This window comes from Takifugu rubripes, chromosome 11 (assembly GCF_901000725.2).
Source record: "Takifugu rubripes chromosome 11, fTakRub1.2, whole genome shotgun sequence".
Taxonomy (NCBI): Eukaryota; Metazoa; Chordata; class Actinopteri; order Tetraodontiformes; family Tetraodontidae; genus Takifugu; species Takifugu rubripes.
In genome coordinates, this window is record NC_042295.1 from 10,794,608 (window position 1) to 10,817,297 (window position 22,690).

The following is a 22,690-nucleotide window of genomic DNA, read 5'->3' on the forward strand; positions in this document are numbered from 1 at the left end:
CAGGTCCAGGTTAATGACTTTAATTAAACAGGCCATGGATTTTAGCCACAATTTAAGTCTCTTGTTCGCTTCTTTTGAGGCCTCACTCGATTCGCCGTGGCTAATCTGGGAGCCTCTTGTCTCGATTCAAAGCAGCGAGGCTGGAGATGATGTTTTGTACGCTCGGCGCAAGCTTTCCGACAGTACGGATCATCACGTTTTCTCAGCTTTTGGGCCCTTTTGAATAAAATATTAAAGGTGATTAAGTAACATTTTTCCTCTATTTTGCTAAGCAAATTTCTTGTATAGCATGAATGGAAAGGCTGAATAATCTTGCTTTCCTTTCCTCGTCCTTTTCCCCCTAATAAACATCGGCAATAAATCATTAATTATAGTGAACAATAAACAGGATTATGAGCACATTTGTAGATTTTCATATCAATGTCATCCTTCTGCAGTAAGACAACAATTTGGAGCAACTCACAATTGAGCAGTCAGGGGTCCAAACACGTTCCAGACCTGACAGGCTAGGATCTGGAGGATAACAGGGAGACTCATTAACTTTGAAACGCTGTCGTCCAATTAAAAAGCTCGGAGCAGATGCTCAAACCAGACGGAAAGTTTGTAAAAGAGTTAATAAATCCTAAGAAAAATGCACCCAACCCAATGCCCTTATTGGAGATTAGAAAAATAAATTTGCATTCAGTCTTTCTGTCCCGAAAAACGGATTTTCGGGACAAAAAGTGTGTGTGTGTGTGTGTGTGTGTGTGTGTGGGGTGCTTGATAAGGCATTTTATGTGTGAAAGTACGCAGTAGGTGGTCTGCTGTGTGAGAGTGTTTCCAACCCCCAGAGACGGTTTATTTATTTAGCAACACTTCTTTAATGTTGGGAGCGCGCTGTGTCTCGTCTGATTCCCCAGGTTTCCTCTTTTTAAACGCTGTCAATCTGAAAACAACCTCGAGAACCTCGACCACGCCGAAGGTCTCTGGTTCAAATTTAGCCAAACACATTTCCTTTAATTAGCCTGACAGCCCGGCGTTGCTGAACTTCAATCTCCGACCTCTGCGGCGTTGCTCCCACGGGCCACAGATCTGGAGGCCTCCTCTGAGAACTGTAGCGGCATTCTCTGCCGCACCGTCGAGAATACTTTATTGATATTTTAGCATGCCGCTGTAGGAGAGGGAGGGGACACGGTTGCTACGGCGACTTTGGTGTAGAATGCAGGGTTTTCTCTATTGAGAAAGGGGTGGGGGGGTAACTGAGTGGAATCTGGAGGAAAGGGCATTTCCATTCCTGGTTTATTGCTTAATATCAGTCCAGATGTGCTGAAGATGAGATTTCCAATTAAAACTCTTCCGGGATTAACATTGATGGAATCTTTCTATTCATCTATTTATCTGCCTGTCAGTCCGCCTGCTGCACAGTTGATTAATAAAAACACACATTTTTCACCTTTAAAATCATCATCATCGGATGTGATTGCAGATGGTTTATTTGCCTAAAAATAGGGGCCTCACGTGCGGTTGCTGAGCAGCTGAGTGGCCCTCCCTGAGGACCCCCGATGACTCTCCTCAGCAGCGCACGTGTGTATGAGTGGGCGTGAAAGAGGCACAAATAACAACAATAAATAAACAGTTCATGGGGATGCTGGATCTGCTGTGAGCTAACGAGCTACGTTTCCCATGACAGCAGCAGCAGGAAGAGGGCGGAGCCTCCACGGGGGTGTTGGGACCCCGTCAGCCACCAGGGCGGTGGTGCTTCCAGGTTTCCTCTCCCACCCTAATGGGTCTCACGCCGACTCTGATTGAACTGTTTGTTGTAAATCGGTGTAAAATTATCCAAAACGACACCAGAACGAAACGGAATGTTCAACTATGAGGCTTCAAATATTATATACTGTATAAGACAGTAAACATTCTCCCACACAGGAAAACACACAAGATGGGCATACCTGTAAACATAACCACCCCCCCACAAAAAACCCCAGATGCCAGGCGACGCAAAAGACACTTATAATTGGGATTTTATGCTCTGTGCTTTCACAGTTGGGTTTTTTGTATATTTTGAATGTGACTTTGACGACAGTGAGTGAATGTAAATTATCCCAATGTCTGTTTTTTCTTTCCTTACGATGACATCGACCCCCCTTCCCCCCCGGGCTGGTGCATTGTGGGGAATATTTTTGCGACGTATTCGCCAGGAGACCATAAACGCCAATTAGCCGGCTCAGGCGGTGAACTGTGCGCTGCCCTTGCGCAACACTTGTCTGGATTCTGGCATAATTATTGACAGGTTGAGATCGGAGTCAGTCCTGCCTCCGCCGTCAGCGGGGGGCTGAACCCAAGCTCCACCCCCTCAGGGATTCACAGTGACACCCAGCATCAAGGAAGTAGCAGCCTCATTTGCATATTATAATTATGTCTGCATGCATAGACGCTCTTCTTAATTACAGGCAAATTAAAACTTTCAATGAGGCAGATTCGAGACGCACAAACTATTTCAGGTTCATAAACTTTAATTGCACCAGACTTTCTCCTAAACAGGTTAAAAGGAATTGGGAATGAATTGTCGTGACGTAAATGCAGACATACAGGTCGGTTCATCGCGACTGAATGTTGGATTGATGCTGTTTTAATCTTTTTCTGGACTATAAGTCGCACTAGCCAAAAAATGCATAATAAAGAAGAAAAATAGATATATAAGTCGCACTGGACTATAAGTCACATTTTGGGGAAAAATTTATTTGATAAAATCCGAGACCAAGAACATACATTTCATCTTGAAAGGCAATTAGCATGGATTAGCAATAGGGTTATGGTATGCTAACGTAACAAATTCAGCTACATGACCCACAATGAACTGAGTACATGTCTGCTTTGTTAACGTAACATAATAACAGATATTCAGATAAATATAGCATAAAGAACATCCGAGCAAGTTTACCAAACAATCAAGTCTAACTCGTCTATGGAGTTAGACTTGATTGATTGCTCTTCGCCTAGAGCGCCCTCTTGTGGTTGTCAGTGTGAAAATAACAAACATGTGAAATTCTGTAATAGTGTATTTATAAGTCGCACCCCCTGACAAACTATGAAAAAAAGTGTGACTTATAGTCCGGAAAATACGGTAGTCTAACATGTCAACTATTGACTATCGACTTGCTAATTTAAGCAACGTAAGTAGAAAAGGTCTGATTTTTGGTTTTCATTCCATTATTCATTAAAAGTTTTCATTGAGTTTTTAAAAAAAAATCCAAAATAAGAAATACAATGTGTTATTTTCTTATCTTGGTGTTTTTTTTTGTTGTTTTTTTTTAAAACAGGAAGTTAGAAATAAAAAACTGATTTTTAAGAAATCCCCACGGCTGCATGTGAATATTTGTTACTTTACATGAAGTCCAAGAAAAGTCCAAAAGATCAGAGAAACACAGGCTTCTGTAAACATGACCAATGAAAAAACAAAGAAACAAAACAGACTGCCTCCCCCTGCCACAGCGGGCACATGGCACGGGCCAATTAGGCTCTTGGCCCTATTTAAGCACGCTGACGCCTCCTGAGGCTCTTTTGGCCGAACAGGAACTCCAGCAGCTGGTAACTAGCCTGACCTTTCTCCCGTCTTCTTCAATATTAAGTGACTCAAACATTTAAAAATCTAATAGCCAAATGAACACACAGCTAGCTAAATCCGTTACCCGCATCTGATCGTTTTAAAGCTAATTTAGTCAGTGAAAACCAGCCATAACATAGCAGATACGGCCAACACAGTTGTTAACATTTGGAATAGGAGCGCTGCCTAGGGCCCGTTCCGCCATTGCTTAGAATTCCAGCTTTGACACGATCCCACTCAGATAATCAAAGGCAGCTTTGTCTTTCTTTGGTTTGAAGTGTTCTGCGTTTCATGTTCAAAGCGGGCTGTGATTAGCGCACAGCCGCTAGCATCGTCCCTAGCATGGGGTCATTAATCACAGTCCATGATTATTTGACAGGGAGGCTCAGTCACTCCACGTCACGCACCAAATTACCTCCACAACTGGGCAAAATGAGCGCGGCGAGGTCCGGACAGCTGTCGGGATTATGGGATACGCCGGACATGGGCCTGCTCTTTTGGCTGAGCTGCTGCAGAACTTCGCTCCGATCGGTCCCCGCCATTAATTGACGTCATTTCTTGGTTTAAAGCCCACCGCAGATCCATTTTTCCTTTTTCTTCTCACGCCTGCGCAAAAAATGACCTGCTGAGGACCGCCGGCACCCCAGCAGGTCCTCAGGCCATCCGCGCCGCCGCTGAAGTCCAGCTGATGTATTCGTAAACGCAACAGCACAAACACACCGCGGTGATGACAGGGAGGGCAGATTGATCCCAAACGACGCCGCGCTTCTGACATTTTGTTTGCGGGCCCTGTTATTTGGAAATGCGTCGCAGAGTCCGGGTCGTTTACTCGCACAGCGGCGGCGTGATTGTCTTGTGTTGTGTTTCCCACGAGCGCTGTCATTTCACCGCCGCGTGGCCTCCGCAAATATCACTTTATCCGCAGAATTGCTGCTTTATTTTAATCCCGCCTCATCCCTCGGTGTAATCTCTCCTCTCTGTGCAGATGAGTCCAACGCTCCTTGAACCCGGGGGGGGGGGGCGCTGCTGAAGAATCCAGCCCTGCTCTTGAATCCTGCTCCCCAGGCTCCACCGCGGCTCTGATCCAGCTCCCAGTGGCCCAGCAGAAGGTAAAACCCGCCTGCTCTCATCTTTGGCAGAAAAAAGTCTACGCTGCCTTACTTTTTTTCGTGTTTTAAAAAAAAATAAAATCCAGTGGGTCCTTTTCGACGATTTCTCGGGAACAAACGCTGATCTTTGATCATTAATAATACAAGTAGCACTGCTAAACAGGTGGTTCTATAACAAGATCGTCAGAACGCACTAATGCAGACCATCTGTTAGTGCTGCGGAATCACCATTCCTTTAAACCACCGCAAATCCCTTCACACGCACAAACACTGACGGTTACTGACACTAACAAAGCAACCAAACTGTCCAAAACACCCCCCCCGGGCTTTCATCACGCTGATTATGCGCCGCCGAGACGCGATGCCAGTCAGTCAGATTGAAATGCTGCACCCGTGGCTGTCGGCTGCCTTTAAATAATAGATCAAATAATAAATATGGCCCCACATGTCACATGTGCGGTCTGGTTTGGAGCGTGGAGCACACCCCCGGTCCCCAGACTTTGGAGAAATGGCCCCATTGTTTTGTCACTGTTTTGTGAGGGTAAAATATCGAATTTTAGTGGGATGCTGTTCGCGTTCGTGCCAATTTTTCCTCTGTTTCATCACATTCATTTTCCATGGGGACGTTTGTGCTAACATTTCTAATATGAATACCTATTAATCAAAGCTGTTAGCGTTTAGCACCCCCCTCCCCCTGCAGAGTGAACCGTACCTTGAATTGTACCGTCTCAGAGTGTTGCCGCGGCACTTTCCAGCCTTCGAGAGGGTCGTAACAACGTATTGACGGCTGTAATCAACCTGACCTCAAGGAGAAGAAGCGCCGACGCAGATGTCCCGAGCTCCTTGTGTGTTCATCTCTCCCTGATTTCAGCTGCATAAGTTTTCGGAGCAGCGGTATTGGGCAATCTGGATTGAATGTCCTCCGGGCAGTTTGCACATTTTGTCTGTTTCCCGTAGCAGACTCGATAAACATGCGCTGGCCTGGCTGGAGTTTCTAAATTGCTCTCTGGTGACAGTGTTTTTGTGCATGTTTATCAGCTCCAGCAGAGGTGGAACAAAGGCGAGCTTCATCTTTTCAGCCTTCTCTCAGATTCTTGCTGCACTAAAACCAAAATGGCTTGGGTTTAGTTAGCTAAAACTCTGTAGCATTTATACAGGCTGAATATTAGACTGTTCTCCTTTGTGCCTACAGCATTTTAGTCCCATATCAACTGGATATCGATCGTTGGTGACAACACTGCAGGACTCAGTGGGCTAATCTGTTCAAATTGAATTCCCAGTTAATGATGCGGGGAATTATTCTGCTTTTAAACTGTCGATATTTAGTCACAGCACCCAATGTAGATCTATGTTCTGGTCTCTATACTGTATTTGCACTCTCATTTCGGTTAATCTAACATTTTCATGCAAATTTGCATGTTTCTACAAGAAAACCAGCCCATAAATAAAAGAATTCCCGACTTCAACTTGACACGATGGGAAAAGCTGTGGAATTATCAGAGAGAAGGGTTGAGCGTATATCTGGAATAGTCTGACCTCTGTTGGCGATTCCTCTACTGTATTAGGGATACACACAGGGTGGCTCCTGGGCAGCAAAAACAAACGACACGGATTCATCCGGACGCCCTGAAGAGCATAAAACTCTAGGCTGGAACAGGAGCATCGTGACTTTTAGTATAATTGGCAACTCGTGGACACTCGTGGGTCGTAAATGCTCACAGTTAAAATGAATTGATACCACTGGAACTCATTTTCCTTTGACTTTAGGGAACGTGTCTCTGACATGAGCTGAGCAAGGAAGCTGCTTGTCAAAGAAAGTTTGAGATGTGACGTTAGCCTGAGGTTTTCTTGGGAAAAAAATCATTTTCTTCTACACTTTGATAGGAATGAATGAATTTTTGACCTTCGCGTGTGTTCAATTCCCTAGGACAAATCGATGCTAAATTACAGTCGTAGTTGGCCCAGGTTGCACACAAACGTCAACTGAATGATTTTTGTCCTTTTAGCTCGAGGTAGGCGACTATCATAACCCTCACTGTCTGCCTCTAGTTACAGTAATCGTGCATTGATTAGCGTCTGCGCTGTACGTCTGTAAGCTAGTATTGGGTAAGAAGCAAATGGTTGGAAGATCCAGAAAATGCTCATTTAAAGTGGAGGTGAGGGAAAACCATCCCTTCTGATGCATTTCAGTGCTGCTGAAAAGTGTCTTTATTTCCCACATTACTGAGTGGACCAAGATAACGGGGGAGAACTATCAATAACACGGTTATGGAGCGTTCCATCTCTGCGTTTCAGCATCCACGTCAGGAGAACCCTAATCTTGGATGACTTCTTCCAGTGCCCTGATTCCACTTTTCTGCTGCGCTGTTTACGCCACTTGTCTAAAATTGCAGCCGGGCTCGCTGGCTGCATTGCCAGGAGCACTTCTAACATCCCTGCCTTGATCACAACCTCACCTCCTCCTCCTCCTCGCTGTCCTCCGCCTGTGAGCCAATGCAAATTACAGTAACAGCTTGGACGTGAGTTTACTCAAGTGGTGCGAGTCGGGCTCCGTGGGTGAGGCGGATAGAAGCGGAGCCTCTGCCAGGCCTCTTTAGGGGCTCCCACACTTTCTCCAGCACGCTAGACAATGGGGGAGCCGCGGACCACCACAAACGACTCCTCTGCCGCTAACGCGTGTCCCTGTGTCTCTGGGACAAGATCTGAGAGGACGGGGCTTGGACCGCCGCACAGATGGACGCTCAAGCTGACCACGTTTCATGTGCACAGCGGAGGGCAGGGAGTGAGAGCCATAGGAGGCACGATTGATTTATTTCTGTCGCCGCGCGGTCGGCGGTAGGAGCCGCTCCCTCCAGCCGGATACGAAATCACAAGTATCGCTTTAAAGAGCGCCGCCGTGTTTGCGTATCAGAACACTGTTTTAGGACCGTAGCAACAGATTTGCAGAGTATATGTTGAACACGGCGATGCCTATGGTGTTAGCATTAGCCCTCCTAATGTGGGTGCTAACAGAGCTGAAAAATGGGCTGCTCACTGCTGCTGCCCTTCATTTCTACTTCGTTCTTGGTCTTCTGCTCACGTTCTGACGACACATTCTAGTGATTTCCCATTTTGTACGCGGATGAAAAAGGGCTGAACAGGTTTTTGCACAAAGATGTGGAGGTTTTGTGCTCCTCCGTTGTCCGAGGCGCACCACGTGATCAATGTGATGCGCCGTGGAGAAAAGAGCACTTTCCCCATATTTTCAGTTTTCTTTTTCTTTCCCTCCACTCACATTGACATGAAGAGTTTCTTCTTCAGGTTTAGGTCCAACACAAGTGAAGGCACTTCCTGTTGTAAGCGAGCGAGCTCCAGACTTTACACAAACACAGATGAGAGGAGCTGTTTGCCACACAGGAGGAAACAGCTTTCTTCCCTCCTCCTTTTGCCATACTGTACACGGATCCTTTTTTTTCCCAGCACAAAAAAGGCTGCAGCTCCACGTGATGCCGAACGCACCAATGAATTTGCAGCCACGTGACGCCGCTCTGAGACAAACACAGGTTCTTCGTGTATTCATACATAATGACAAATAGCACAAAGGAAGCCCGGCGTATAAAGAAATCAATACCCTGTGAGTCAGATGCGGCTTTTCAAATGACTCAGACTCGGGCGTGTTTGCCAACCTTGGCTGCATCTGCAAAGACAAAAAGATATTCGACTGGAAGACAGAAGAAACAAGCAGCCGAGACGCCGAGCGACTCCCAGGGAGCTAAAAGTCTATCGTATCAGATTTCTGCGCGCGCAGGTGCCTCTGATCCCGCCGCACATTCCCCCATCATACAAAACAGCTCGTTATTACGAGCCCTCCGCCGAGTGCGTTGCGTAATTCCGGCGGCTGATTAGAGCCGCGGTGACAAGAATGAGGAGCAGAGATTACATCTTAGCATGGCGACGCGAGCTCGCTGTCAAGAATAGCTGCTACACCAGTCGGCCTGTCAACGCCGCGTGTTCCTGCTGTTTGAGATCACGCCGACAAGATGCAGGCAGCAGAGAGCAAGACGAGGGGGGGGGGGGGGCTTCTGGCGCACCGGCGCCACGGCTGGAATGCTTGATATGCAAGGTTAATGAGTTGACCCCCCCTCCTCATTCTGCCCTTGATGCCCTATTAAATCCATATGTTTGCTACTTCCTCATGTTGCCAGTTGTTGCATCTTTCAGACAGAGAGAGAAAGACAGAGAAAATAGAACTGGTTGGGGGGGCTATTCAGGCTGGTTAATTAGCATTGCCCTGCTGATCCAGGGGAACAAGTGGGGGGCATCTGATTCCTTTCTTCTCAGCACTGCAAGACGCCCTCCTGACCGCACAAGCTCGGCGCACAGAAGGTCAGAGGTGGGCCAGAGAAGTGCGCCTCCCCGCACCTCTGCCGACTTGACAAAGCCAACCCGACGCTGGGGGGGGGGTGGACGCTGGAGACCTTTTCCTGAAAACACGGCATCAGCAAAGCTACACCTTCTCACGGGATTACCCGGCTATAGAGTTGAGCTGTGGTGCGGTGACATTTTGTGGATGAAAGCGATTGTTGGTACAGTCGGCAGATGTTAAGGGGATAAAGGTACCCCCCCCCCCCCTGCACTTCAGATGCAGAATTATTTTCAGCTGACGGCTCTCGGATGACGCGGCCCAGATCATTAACGCCGTCCTTTTGTGCCTGCGTCTTCATTTCAGCCGACTTCGACTTTTCAGTGCTGGATTTTAACTCTCCTACAGACGATTGATTAGCATGCGCTGTTGTCACCGCAAATGCTAAATAGAACGTACGATACGGCTTCAGAGTGTAACTGAAGGATACGTCAGTCGTTCTCGGGGTGTGTGAGGAGCGCTTGCTGACTTGGATCAGAATTATGTTCCACCTGGGTCTGCTTTCCTGTCATTGTTAAAACTGTCGCCGCGGCTTTACCGCCAACCTGACCTTGTGCGCAACCATGGATCAATACTACTTGCAGCGGATCAGTCCTTCATCGGGCTTTTAAGCATGTTTTATATCCCATTTCAGCTTCAGTTATGACTTCATACTGAACACAAGTTCTATTATTGAGCTCCCCCCCCCAGCCTTGACTGGAGCGAGCTTCATATTTAGTCCAATCAATGCTTGTTTTCAATGTTTCCTCCACATTGGAGGCTTGTAAGAGACGCCTCCCAGGATTTTGGCAAAGGCCGGGGTTAAAAATGCAAAAAACCTGCTTCAGATATTTGCTTTATGTGCTAAACTGAGAGAGCAAAATCGATGGTGTCACTGCGAGCGCTGATGAGGCTGGACCCGATCCCAGCGACGTGACGGGTGCGCCGTTAGCATTTGACAGGATCCACCAACAGGATGTACGACATGAAGCCAGCGTTAATTCAACGTAGAACAAAGAAGCGAAACTAATTTGAGCCACGGCAGCAAGCTGAAGACTGAAGAACAGAGAAGGGAGTGTGAGACGCTCTCACTGATCTCACTTCAGGGATTTTTCGCTTTTTAGCAATTGAAAATTTAAGAAAGGATCTTGTGCCAATGGAAAACCTAAATAGAATGTTATTTTTGCTGCTCAACACACTATTTGTGGTTTTGTATACGCCACGTCTGTAGCCCTTCACATGTATTGATTAGCATGTTTAGCTTTAGAGATTAGCGTGCGCAGCATTCATCACTGACTTCCACGGCTTAACCTGCCCACTGTTACAGGGGAGGGTAGCAACTTATCTGCGGTCAACCCACTGTTGATCCAGCCATGTAATTGTGCAGTAATGTGTATAATTAAGCTGTTATTATCCATCCTGTATCCCACATAGGGCAATTTGCAGATTTGAGACTTACTAAATTATGCGCGTAATCGACCTACAGCTGCTATCACACACGCAACCTGACTCGGATTCCTTGTCTATATAAACACGCCTGATTCTAGATCAAAAACTCCGCCCGTGTGGCTGTTTCTGCTTTGTACACTGGAAATGATAAAGAGGTTAAAGAAAGAAAAGCACGTTCCCGCGCTGACCCAGTTCAGCGCTGGTGTTCTTTCAGCGCTAAAATTCCCAGCAGTGATTTGCATTGTTCTGCATCTTCAATCTGCTTACGAACCACTGGGAGTACACGTGCAGCGTGGCCACGCTATGCTAGCTGGGAGGGAGGGAGGGAAAAATCCTGAAGAAACTCACCAGATTTCAATCCCTGGTCCCCATCAGAGGTTTCACACCAGCATCCCAACGAGCCGGAGGTCAGAGCGACGGAGCTGTGGCAGCTCCCTCCCACCGGTGTCAGAGGGAGGACAAACGCACCTAGAACACACAACACACAGTTAGCTCCCGTGCCGGCGTCGGGACACGCTACAGCTGCGCTTTCGCCGCTTTTTGCCACATTTATCGCCTATTAGCCGCTGCTGGAGTGAAGGTGGCTTCATTTCTCAGCACGGAACAGAAGCGGAAAACAGTCGTAATCTCGTTGACGGAACCTGCTCCGGTTTTCGGTTTGGCGGCGATATGAACGCTAATCTGATTAGGAAAAAACAAGAGCGGGGCCTAATCGTCGTGAGAGGCGCGAGAAAAAGCGAGGTGGAGATACGGCGCCGATGATTGTGCGGCCTGTCATTAATATTTCACTGCATCACGTAGCTCCAGGAGGGAACAAAGTGTAGAACTGGGAGGGAGGGCTGATTAAAAATTGATCACATTTTCTCTTCTTTTTTTGGGGGAATTTATCTGGCAAAAGCAAAGAACGGCTCGTGGTTGAGAAAACATATTAAGAATGTTGCATTTGTCTGCATGAATGAGGTTTTCTTGCTCATTTGAAAAGCCATAAGCACGGAGGCGAATGTCAAGGTCATACGCCTCCGGTTTCTCCCTTGTCCTTAAAATTCGGAACAAGCCACACGACATATCGCAGGACTGCCTGCAGTGCAGCAGCACGCAACCCCGGAGAGATTACCATATCGCTCGCATTCGCCTGCAAGGAGCCGTCATGCATTCAGAAACACAATTCTCCACTCAGGTTCGTCTTCCGGCTCCACTGTACATCAATTTGTATTCAGAGAGGGCCTTTAGGCGTGTCGGCGTCGGCCGTCCCTTCAGCCGATGAAGTATTTATCACGCAAGATTTTGCTTTTTGATACGTCACTCCGATCCCTTTTCCTATTTCTCTGCCTCCCGCTGCCAGGGGGGGGTTTACTCGAGAGTGGCACGGCCGGCCTGACAGACGGCGTGACATTAACAGGCGCGAGTGGCCGATGGGGAGTGCGTCAGGGTGTGAATCTGTTTTGAACCCCGTGGTCATTCACCCACGCACAATGGAGGGACGTCGGATTTGTCGGTTTTATCTTCATTTCCGAGCGTCAAATAATCACCTGGCCTCGCTGCGATAAGTCCGGTGTTGGTGCTGGACACGTACTCTACTTAATCTCCAACACGGCATCCCGACGACTGTATCCAACATTCGCTTCCCTGCTCTATTTTTCCTCTCTGTCAGGCCGTTTCACCCCTCTCTTGCTCTCTCTTCCTCCTCCCTCTGTCAGATCCTCATGTGTAGTGAAAAGACGGATCAAAAATTCCTCTGTGGGCTATTTTAGCCAAAGGACACTCTGTCGAGTTGTTTCCGATCAGGGCGATTCTCTGGTAACTGGACCAGACAAAGACAGTTGTTTCGTAGGCAGTCTTCCTCTGCTGCCAGCTTTGGTGCTGAAAATACCAACAGATTCAGGTCATTTTTGTTGTCAATGAGCTCACGGACTCAACACAAGGAGAATACGGAATAATAAACGCTGAGAGATCAGCAGGAAGACACCATGACACTAAAGCTCACGTGACTCTCCGAGTCCCGTCTGAGTAATCAGAAAACTGGAGGGGGCGGGGCTAAAGCTCAAATGTCTTTTGAGGTATTGAGGTTGTGTGGGTGCCCAACATAGGACCTGGATAAAAGACCTGTTCCAGACCGCTTTTCCCCCTTTTTCCTGCCAGTTGTTGCGCAGATATGAAGGAGCTTCTCGAGCCTCGTTCACAAGGAAATGGAGCGTTCCTCAGAACCATCATGTTCCGGGTTTCACTTGGGGCCCTGACGGGGATCCTCAACATTTTGTCCAAAGCAGCATTGTGTTGCAAAACTTGGCGAAGCTTTGCTGCAGACTCAGAAGGGCCAAACGGGCTGTGCATATCCAGCCTGGCTTTGATGTGTGCTGCAGTGGGAGGGCTCTACAAGAACCCCCCAGGAGTCCTGTTCTTCTTCTGGCAACCTCGAGAAGATGAACACATCTCTGTGTTCTGGGAAAGAATCTAATGGCCTTTATTCTTTTATTATTTTCTTTATCGGCTCTGTTAAACAACAAAAGGCTCTTCTGAGAAAACTTCCAGGAATCTCATTAAGTCGGATGCTGATAACCATCTGGAGACGAAAGGATGTTCAATCAATCCGCTGCAGACGAGAGTGAATGTGTTTGTACAGGACACAGCGGCCAGATTTGTTACGGAGCAACGGCAGCAGAGCGGTCAAGATGGAAGCTCTTGAATACCTTGAATTATTTTGAAATCGCGCAGACGGTGTCGGGTTCGATCCAACGCGGATGAGCCGTGACACCTCTGCAACGTTCTCTGGACCTCCGTCATGTCGCCATGACTCAGCGGCGGAATAAGTCGCTCATTCAGGGAAGCAGATGTTGATGTGCAGGTCGTTGGAGAGCGTGATGGCCGCCGTAACGGCCAGATCGCGCTCATCATCGGCGGATCCGGAGGAGGAGCCACAGCCGAGGGGCCGTCGCTCCGTCCCACTGGCTTTCCAGTAATTTAGCCTCCGTGTCGAGGCGTTGATTAATGGCCCTCCCGTGTTCGCTACATGGCACGGTATCAATCATAATAGCTTGCATATTCAAGGTTCCCAGCTGCTGCGCTGCAACACGCAGAGCTCGGTGACTTCGGCGAAAGAGCGGTCGTGCTGAAACCGCCGCGCTTTGGATCGAGCGCGTCTGAGCGCGTTTTAGGTCAAATTGGCCAAACGCAGACCAGCGTTTTGTCCGAGCCGTTTTCCCCCACTTGGAACAAACGGAGGCATTTTCCTGAAATAACACAAACATTTACACAAAAGTGCTTGTACCTGCAGTTTGCTTTTTATTAGCTTCTACAAACCTTTGCCATTAGAGGTCAGGGAAAAAAGATGAATGGTGCACGCACCGCACGCTCTCCAGCCGATCGATACTCATGAATTTGGTGCTGCCAGAGGGCAAAGCCACTAAAATAAGGCCAGGTAATAAAAAAAAAAGGGTTAGAACACAAAAAAGACCTCCAATATTGCCAGGTTTTCAATGGGAAGCCCATTTTATTTGTCTTATTAAAGGATTGTAATGTGTAATCTGTCCACAGGCACATTTGTAGGGTTCCTCTTAAATGGGGTTCAAGATAAACTCCATGCGGCTCTCGTTTAAATCACCTCCTTGAGACTCAAATAAAAATGTGATCTTAGCCCAGTTCTGAAGTCCTCAGCCAGCCTGTGGAACAACACTTGTGGCCCTTTTATACCAGAACTGTTTGCTTCGCCTTAAAGGGAACCAGAGTTCATTTTCATGGAGGCGTGATTAGTTTGGGCAGGTGGGACATTTCATCTGAACTCTGAAACAGACCGAAGAAGCAAAGTCCACCTGAAAATATGGGTCTTAGTTTCACTGTAAGCGAACACTGGGGCCGTTCGCTTACAGTGTGAGGATCACATGAGCCTTCCTGGCCATAGCGGCCCCAAACGAGCAGCGGTTGTAACCGAGACATGGTCCTGTGGGTTTGGTCCACATTGAAAGATACAGTGTCAAGGTGAACCAAACCAAATGGAAGATGTGAAGTACTCAAAGTTGGGAGTGAAAAAATGATAGGTTAAGTTTTCTCCTCAGTTCTACTGGAACGTTTTTGGAATATTTCCTGATTTGGAGGAAGTGGAAAAGTAATCAGTCCATGGTAGTTTTCTATGTCATGTCAACTGGACTGGGTTTCTTCTCTTTCGCCTTCTATCCAGAAGGCTTCTTCAGTTCTGAAGTCGCTGGGGAGAGAGCTTGGAAATATATAGCCCCTGTGGACCATCTGCATGCTAATGATCTGGGTGGTCACCTGAGAGTCGTTAGCAGGGTCGTTGGTCGGGTCGTTCACCTAGTTTCTGTTGAGGTGTCTCCCCTTTGTCTGCTGGATCACATGGTGGTGAGTCACTGGGTCTCCTGGAATTCCAGGAGACCCAGTGACTCACCACCATGGTGACCTGGATGATTGAGAATCTACACAGACAAAAGTAATCAGTGTGTCTAAGTCAGTCAATAATAGAGGCCATAAAATATGCTGACTCACCTCTACCCACTAATGCTATTGTCACTTGTGTCCACAGTTTAAGTCCTTGAATGCATCACGGCTGACGTTTCCTAAAACTGCTTCTGTATCTTTCTGGGGGGGGATCAGCACAATTTTAGCATGGTGGCATTGTTCCCAAGGACGGAGATGTTGTGAACGTAAACAAAAAATGTCCAAACAGGAACATGAGTCCACGAGAAGATCGTAGGGCTGGAAAATGGGTCCATAACCTACTTGGGATTCTTAAACGCCTAACAAAATATTTATTCCAAGGATAATTTCTGTTCTAATTGAGGTAGTTTAATCTCTGATTATATTTCTAAATTTGCCATCATTAACTTTACCCAGAAACTCAACCTTGAAGATTACAAGAGCTTAATATGACATTAAACATGACACGCGTGAGCCTGTCTGGGTACAAACAACCTCTGAGCAGATTTGTGACGCTAATAAAATATAGAACAATTAACTGTCAGGGGAAAAAAGACTGATTGGCGGAGGAGAGAGGGGTAGGGAATAGAGGTTGGGTTATTTATACTATCCTCTCTCCCCCAATAAAATAATCAAGCCTTTATACAGAGCCCGGCAGCACAAGAGTAATTCGCTAAGTGACAATTTGAAGAGACGGAGCTAACTCTGAATCACTCTGACCAGACAGTTATTTTTCCTTGTTTGCCATCTGTAAATAATGCCGGTTGTGCCTGAGAATCGCCGCAGCTGTCACTTTGACAGGTTGTGGAGGTGGTGTTGCAGCAGCAGCCAAGCAGGTTAGAAAAACAAGTGCTTCATTCCTCTTCTCCAGCAAAAACACTCTGCTTCCCTTTTGGTCTGGAAGAGTTCCTGCTGTTTCCTTTTTTAATATTTGGTTTTATTTAACGGGACACTTTCCACGATGGTTATTGTTAATATCGGCTTGGCAATAACACAGAAAGGGACAAAAGCGGCAAACACCCGAGGCCCCCCGAGCACATCAGCTTCTGAATGCCTGTTTAAACAATATTTGTTGTTTTTGGTTGCATTTTTCACATACTGTGTATTTTCCCATTAAAATAAACCTGACAAAATGTATAAAAAGTCAGCAAAGATGGAATTTTTAGCTAAATCGGTCCCCAAAAATCTGTTTTTTTTGAAGAACAAGTAGCATTATGTTGCACACGTAGCATTGCAAAACCCACAATTCTCTTCTCTCTGAAAAAAGGGCCGTGAACCAAGTGACTTGAAGAAAATGAGCGTTATTGGAGCAGACCCCCCCCCCCCACCCCAAACGGAGGCGAGTGGCTTAAAAACGGGCGTCTGTGTGTTTAAAAGGACTTTAAACTCGTCTGGTCTTTAAACATTTGCTTTAGCCCACATGGTTCTCATCAGCGCTCTAATGGGGACAAATAATTCTTTATATCCCTGCGCTTCCTTGGTTGTTCAATAATTGACAGGCGGTAAAGGAGGAAAAACTTCTTGGACCTCTCTACAAACCCTGACCGAACGGTTTGAAAATGTAAAATAACCCTGTGAAAATCTTTAAAATGAGCATCCTGCCGGCCTCAAAGCATCAAGTATTCATGGCTTTGGAAGCAACGTGCCGTGTACTCCGAACTCCTCGCTACTCTTCGGCTGCACAATCAAAGGCAGCTTTCATACTGAAACCAAGACTTAATTAAGGGTTTAACTGCGGGGCAACTTTCTGTACTCCAAAGTGATCCAACATTCCATTTCAATCATGGAATCAACTGCTTTTACGGACAAAATTGCACATTAGGCCATAGCCTTCCCACTTCCGAGTGATTTCCAACTGTCCCAGCAGACGAAAGAGGGGAATCGGCCAAACTGACAAATGGGCGAGCGGAGCGGAGCGGAGCGGAGGGTCCGATATTCCTCTTCTGATGCCCGTTGTCGGCTGGATTTTGGATCTGTGGATCCGGTCGCATTTATCTCCACATGTTGATAAACTGCAGCTGCGTGAAATCCATCCAGCTCAGACGGATCCATTCATTTCACTCGCCCTCATTGAGTCCTCTCGGTGTATCTGACAGTTGTAAAAATATGTATACGGCTGGCTTGGCTGAGCCGGTCATCTATAATGGATGATGGGATAGAACAAGTCACCTCTGCTGGGAGACGGTGACACTATAAATTCTTAAAAGAGGCCCTCCAAATATGCATTTACATGAATCCTGTCCTGGCTGCCTCTGCCAGGCCATCAGACACACGAGTGCCCAATGAGGAAATATTTATATCGTCATTTTCACCTCAAAGAAACTGGCTGGTTGTCGAGAGACTGAGGAGATTTGGGGCAAAAGCAGCCTCTAACTTCTGCTAATTTGAGCGATGCAGGGGCAGATTTCCCCCGCTGCTCCCTATGCCAACATCTGCTCTCTGATTGCCCCACTGACACCACAGACCACATCAACTAGAGCCTCCGAGAGGCGGTGGAAGTTGCAGCCTGTCAAGTGGGTCAGACCCAAACTCAGCTCATCGTTTTCTGTACTTTTCATTTAGAAAATGGACCCGGACTGATGTTTTCTTTCTTTCTGACCAGATAATCAAGTGAGACCAACTGAAACCTTTTTAAAATTCTAGAAGAACCAAAATTGACGATGAATTACTCAATTTTTAGCCACTGCACCCTGTAAAATTACCTAAACTTGTTAATCTTGACTGTTTTTTAAAAAAAAATCTAATTCTAATAATAGGTGACAAATTCTGATGGTAATAGGACTCAGGATAACTCTTGTTTTTTGACCATGAAGGTCAAGAACGTAAAGAAGGAAAAAACATACAAGAAGAAAAGCCAACGCTTCTGCCTCTTTTTGACCTTTTGTGTTTGACCTGACTTAAATAATTCACTTGAGCAGCCCTTTCTGGCTGCCTTATTGACCTGCATCGAGGGCTTTAACGATTTCTTTTGTGTTATTTATGCCACATTAGGCTTTTGAGGTTGTCGGAAAAATGTGCGTTTAAGCAAAATCCAATGTGCGTATCAGGTGATCTGTCAGAAGGACGTCTGAAATGACTGCCGCCGCTATTCTAATAACTGTTTAAATTAATTTTCTATCTTAAAACGGACGTTTCATGCGTCCCTGGGTGATAAAATCTCCAAATCATTCAAGCTAAAATAACATAAAACGCACATTTGCGATACGGACGAGTGTTTGAAAGAGCCCGCTGAGGCCCGCAGGGACTGAATCGTGAGTGTTTTAATGGCGTTCTCCAATTAATTGACTCCAACATGTCTGCTTCTCGACGTTTAAACACTCAAGTGATTCTAAGTAATAAAGGTCAACTTTATTTGCTAAAGGGGGAAAATGAGGCCCAAGCTTGAAATTCAATCATTAACTTGGTTCTGGTCAATAAACAGTTTGCTTCACGATGACGCAAATTTAACCGAGGCTAAATATTAAATTAATTAAAGTTAAAAAAAAAATTGTGAAACAGACTTTTACTGTGGCGGACTTTGACCTTGTCTGTCGGCTTTATAAGCAATTTTTTTTTTTTTTTTTAAAGACACGTTAAAACAAAGTTGAGCTGAAAACCTGCTAACAGGAATGCTAAAGGCATTAACAGTCAGGGGGAGTTTAGCTTCTGCATACACAGTGTGTGGCAGGAGTGGAATATTATCTCCATAATTTACAACCCACAACCTGCACATATGGTGTGTGCTTATAAAATATTAATTAGGCTAATATCATGACGGCATATTACATATCTTGACTGGACCTGAATTAAATAAATAAGTCAGCAACAGCAGCTGTGTCACAAACCTTTATAATAATACGCCAACTGGGATTTGCTTTACGGTGCCAATAATGCATTAATCGCATTATTCCGACGATGCCGGGGCAAATTATCACGACATAATCTGACGTTAAAAGCTGTTTCCTTTCCCCGGAAGTCCATGTAATACACGCCCAGAAGGATGGATCGGCTGCCCCTCGGCTAACCCTAACCCTAACCTGTCGATCGTTTGAACTCCATCTCACCACTGACGGCCTGTAAAATTAACAGCGTACAAAATTCTGATGGGCCTCATTTCAGGCCTTGATGATCCTCATCTGAACCGACCCACGTCCTGCACCTGCAGGGGCTCGGCCGCGTGGCTTCAGCCTCCTCCTGCATCATTTAAAAAAAATAAATAAACAAAGCGACCGCATCCACAAATGCGCGACGCCTGTTCCAGCGGCGGTTGCGGAGAAACGCACAGAGGGGTCATTCAGACCCCTGTTTTCTGGCAGCCATTTCAGCACGAGCACACATGGGCGTGAATGAAAGGGAGTGTGGAACAAATGGTGCTGTGAGAAGCCCTCCGGCTGATACAATACAGGAAGCGGCGCTGCCACCGCTGGCCACTACTGCCTCCACTGTTTTTGTTTTTCTGTGACGTGACGGGACTGTGAAGGTGGCGGAGAAGCCACAGTTCACCTTGTTGGGCTGTAATAATCCTCCGTTTTCACGTTTCTCCCGATACTCCGCTGTTTATTATCGCGGCTCCCAATACAGATGGACGGTAATGAATAAATTAAGCATTAGAGTGAAGGCGGAATCTTACACGGAGGTCACATGTTTCCTCTCTGTCGTTCTAAAGCGGGCAGAGCAGCGAGAAATGTGTCCAGCCAGTCCTAATGGGCCAATTATAAATGGGCAGCCATCAGAGAGCGCCTGAATAATTTACGACCCCCCCTTGTTGAGCTGCACAATCAGAGGTGCTTCATTTCAAACAAAGGGGGCGTCGCATCCGTTGTGCAATCTTGTCCACTCCGTCACATTTCCACGCCCCGGCTTCACCTCTCATTTCCATTCTGCTGGAAAATAGATGGCGGTGATCAAAATGCGGGTATTCTGATCGCAGAGCGCCGTCTGAGCGCGCTGCCGTCGTCTCCAGGGGCGCCGAGAAAACGCAGCGTGAGCCGTTAAACCTGCTCCCTGCTGTGAGGGATCCCGCCGCCGCCGCTTTTGTTTCCTCACATCACCGGGGGCGACGCTGTAAAACCGGCGCGCTCTTACAATATTTGGAACCTCTGATGATTCATAAGTGTATCATCGGGATTAAAGTCTTCATCCACCCTCCGGAGTGGGTTCATTCCACGATTCTCTCCCAGATGCCCCCCACCTGTCCTACTCTGACCTTCACCTATTCACTCACGTTAGCAACATATCAGGGGTGTCACTAATATTTGTTCCACAGCTCTGGTGCCTTCTGAACCACACGTGTGTTCTTCTCACTAATTTGTGGGTATTGTTGCAATTCTTTCTCTGTTTAATGACTTTAATTTGTTGGATAACCTACAGATGCACCACCGATGTGGGGAAAAAACTGCCCAACAAGCTGCAAGAACATGTGGTACTGAAGGGTTTTGGGGGTAACTGGAGTGAGGTAAACATGTTATTTGTGCAGAGAGGTCGGAACGCTCTGATTGGTTTGCACATGTCCGACGGCCTCTCCGTGCCAAGTGTGCAAACCAGCAACGGCCTCAAATATTTATCAGCTGCATCAGTTCATCAAGCGACAGCGACTTTGCGGCTAATGTTTCCAGGAAGTTTTAGCAACAGGGATTTGTTTACCCAAGTAAATAAATATGGTTCGTGTTTCAAAAAGTTCCAGAGCCGCTGAAACTGTTGTGGTTCAGCTTCTTATAAGTTTTTCAAGTGGTTCCGTATGTGCCAACATGAACTCCAGCAGCATTTGTGATGCTTCTTCCACACCTGGACCTCATTCTTCCACTTCTGTCCACTAAGTTCTTTTCTTTTACTCCATTTTGGAGTACGGAAGTACGGAACACTGTGGCTATGTTCCACAAAGTGGTGCTCTTCAGCACAAAAACCCAGGGAACTCCAGGGAATTGGAAATATTATTTATCCGTTACTTCCCTTAGCTTTAGGGGTGCGGCGGTTTTTAGGTGGTTTTCACGATTTTTAACCTCCGCAGGCATCCGCTTGATCCGAGACTCTTTTTTAAAGTGGTATATTCTCACACCTGGGAGCTGCCGTCAGAAAAGGTTTCTAATTTTGGAACCCCCTAACCCTCAGAGGTGGGCCGACTAAACCTGCGCCCCCAGCTGGAGCAGAGGCCTTTTTTCTAGTCGCGTCACATTTGAGCAGCCAGACCCAAGGAGTCGGTAATCCTCTGCTAATACAGACAAACACAGAGGCAGAGGGAATCTTCGCTGTATGCAAATGTGCCTATAAATACTCTTTATAATGACACTTGAAGGAATACACACCAAGTTAGTATATATCACAATACATTAGCATATTTATTTGCTGTTTGAACACAACTTTATTACACTAAATTGAAATGAGCACAGAACGGAGATTTGCATTTTGAATGTAAGAATGTAAGAGGATTAGATCCTATTTGCAGCTTGTCACTGGAATCTGGTCTGTAATTTGTTGCCGTGGGAGGTGGCAGCTTCCACCGCAGTGTGCACCTGTGCCGAAAGGGAACTTTGCTTATCTCTCCGCCATAACCTCTTGTTTATTAAAGAGACGCTCTTTCTGAAGCCTTTTTGTGAGCGGATCATTGGACTGCCAAGTCTCACAAAGTGTCCAATTTTGTGATCTTTAACGAGGCTGAAAGTCAAACGACACATTTTCATTTTCTAATTTAAAAAGAATCAAATGGCACGATGAGTAAATGAGTAATCGGAAGGTGTTTTAATTAAAACCGAAGCACTTCCAGCTGTGCCCAGCAGGCGGCTCGGCGGCGCCCTCATAAATTCTTGTTTCTGCAGTTTCATTCGCGTTCAAACACAACATAAGTCGTGAAGCTTTTCACCAGTGCCGAGCTAATGAAGACGGATCTTCTCGACCGCACAGTCCTGTAAAGAAAACGATTTGATTGTGCGTGAAATCTTGTTTAGTTCCCGCCGCTCCTACTTTGTGATCGCCTCTCCTCAGACTGACATGAGAGGGGAAAAAAAGAAAAACCGCGCCGAAGCCTCCTCCTTTTTAATTATGGCGCCCTGAGAATAGCAGCTGATGCCAACAAAAGACATCAAAACAGCTATTTGCGTGTCGAGAGTTTAATTTCTGAATGCTTTAAAAGAAGCTATACTCTGCTGTGTGTGTAATTTCAGTGTGTTTTCCCAGTGGAAAATGGCTTCTGCAAGAGCTCGGCAATTTCCCTCGATATCAGACTCCTGTTGATGGCTTCGCCTTTTTCCGAAGCTCTGTGACGCCAGGTAAACATCGGGTACTTCAGAACAACAGTTTAGCTCATTTAATTAGCCTTCCCTTTTCGATTCTAGGAAAAAGAGACATTACCAAGTTTTTTTTAAAATATCACATTATATTTAGTTCCTGATTTCTTCTCGGTGATTTCGCTTTCTGACACCTTTATTAGCACCAAACAAGATCACTCTGGCGTTCTCTCTTCGGTTACCAGTATCTCCAGCCACGCATTTGCGTGTTGTTTTTGTTCCGTAAAGATGAAATCTATAAAGTCAAACATGTTCGCGCTAACAAGGACGCGCGGAGACACAATGAGGAGCGAGATGGGAAAGGTTCCGGATCTGGATTAATTGAGCTCTCTTCTGCTCAGTATTTATATTTAGAAAAGCTTCCAGCCGGCATGAAAATGAGGCTAGTTCATAATCCCATGACCACGTAATCAACTCAACTTTAATTAAACATCAGACATCAATTATACTTTCAAGGAAACTTCCTCCCAGTCTTCTCCAC

The 22,690-nt window shown here is 46.4% G+C and overlaps 1 protein-coding gene across 1 annotated transcript in view; it reads right to left on the minus strand.

The window, feature by feature from the left end:
* Nucleotides 1-22,690, minus strand: part of lrfn1 (leucine rich repeat and fibronectin type III domain containing 1) — a 65,166-nt gene that overhangs the window by 4,061 nt on the left and 38,415 nt on the right. Inside the window, 1 exon segment of the mRNA XM_003968521.3 lies at nucleotides 10,874-10,993. The gene's annotated coding sequence lies outside the window, so the exon portion shown is untranslated.